The sequence below is a fragment of the Hyaena hyaena genome, unplaced genomic scaffold (genome assembly GCF_003009895.1).
Source record: "Hyaena hyaena isolate Hyena2069 unplaced genomic scaffold, ASM300989v1 scaffold_1154, whole genome shotgun sequence".
Lineage (NCBI taxonomy): Eukaryota > Metazoa > Chordata > Mammalia > Carnivora > Hyaenidae > Hyaena > Hyaena hyaena.
The window spans coordinates 270,934-272,994 of NW_024081788.1; positions in this window are offsets into that span (position 1 = coordinate 270,934).

Here is a 2,061-nt window from a genome sequence, read left to right on the forward strand (position 1 = left end):
TCTTCTCACCAATTTAAATAGAATATAGTGCACTTAGTGGTAATATTGTGTCCTGAAATGAAGAGATTATTGAGTGAATAATGTTCAAGTCATCCTTACTAACCTGATTTGCTCAGAAATCTTATAGGATTACATACATATTTAATAATAGTATAATATATCATAGGAGACTTGAATGACCTTTAAGTAACTGAGGTGAACATTTCATAAAAGAACAATGCTCTACCACAGGCCAGTGTTTCAAATGTTTTTAGTTTTTGTAAATGCTTAGCATGAGTGTTTAGATAAAAGGAAGTCATTTCTGAATAAAGGACTTGCAAGCATGGACAGTTTGTCTTGAGTATAAATGTCTGCTGTTATTGAAGAAAAACACTTGTATATAATTTAAAATTTCTTCCACTGACATAACAACAATCCCACTTGACTGATCTCCTTTGAGAAACTTTCTTCTCAAAACAACAACAACGACAACAAATGCAGAAAGACAGGTGCTTCTTTTTTTTAAATATTTTATTTATTTCTGAGAGAGAGTGAGAGAGAGACAGTGTGAGCAGGGGAGGGTCAGAGAGAGAGGAAGACACAGATTCCAAAACAGGCTCCAGGCTCTGAGTGAGCTGTCACTACAGAGCCCGATGTAGGGCTCAAACCCATGAACTGTAAGATCATGACTTGAGCCGCAGTAGGACGCTTAATCAACTGAGCCACCCAAGCGACCCAGGCAGGTGCTTCTTGAACCTCTCACTACCTGCTATCTTTCACTGCCCCCCCCACACTGCTGTCCAGAGGCTGGAAACCTGCAGGCTTGTTTGCTACCCCTTGCTCTTGGCTGATCCAGTTTTCTCTCTCTGACTATTATAAGCAGTGGTTCTGTGCTCAGAGACCTAATGTAATATTTGCAAAATTCAAGATGATTTAGCAAATATTAGTGAAAATTTATGAATCCAGAAAATCTGTAATGAGCCAGGGACTAGGAATATAGTCTCTCTCTGAAAAAAAAAAAAAAAAGTTAACAGTGTGGTTCAGAGATAACTGTGCAAATGTATAAAACTGTAACATGCTCTAATAAATGTGTTTCTAAGTTGTTGTGAAATGAGAAAAGGTTCCACCTAGCCCTGACTTCGTCAAGACGAGTTTAAAAAAAAATATTTTAATATTTATTTATCTCTGAAGGAGAGAGAGAGAGAGAGACACAGAGCATGAGTAGGGGAGGGACAGGGAGAGAGGGAGACACAGAATCCAAAGCAGGCTCCAGGCTCTGAGCTATCTGTACAGTTATCAGATGATTCCTGAAAGCCTTTAATTTATCTAGTGATCGATGAAGCATCATTAAAGTGTTGGTAAATGGTTAAAGGATATAATCATCTTTTTTTTTTCCCTTAGAAGGTCCCCTTGGGAGCAATGAAGGGAATAGTTTTAACTGCAATGTGGGGCAAAACTAGAAATAGGAAGTTTAGTGAAAGGTAAGAAATACGGCCCCAAAGATCCTGAGTTCTTGGAGTTCGACCTGTCATTACTGGAACCATCTGGGGTTTGTAAGTCTGGTTCAAAGTAGAGAGTAGGTCATTCTCTACAGGATCCTGTGAAGGGAACAGATGTCTGGGTGTGCCTGATGCAGCAGAGAATTGGTACAGACAGATCGCCCTCTCCATGTTCCCCTAGAAGTTCACCTCACACCAGCTCTGACCCTGAACAAACTCCTTTGGGCCACTAAAATCCCTAAAGACCACAAAATCCTAGTCTCTTCTTAATGAAGCAACATTTCTACTTCTAATCTGCAACTATTTGAAAAACTTTTCTCCCTGCTGTTTCACAAAGCCAGCAAAAAGCCCATGTGATTGGTTTTGGGCAGAGGGAGAATTCTGATGTGAGGGAAGTATGCACCCCGAGCTACAACTCCGTGTCTCTCTGTAACCAGAGGTTGCAACATCCACTACTGCTTGTTCGGATTAGCCTACGACTCTGTGAAATGCATGTGGGGTACTTCATAATTCAAACGGCAGCAGCAATCAGTATTTCTAATCAAAATAGCACTCCACCCAGGGTTTCCCACTGCTTGTTACC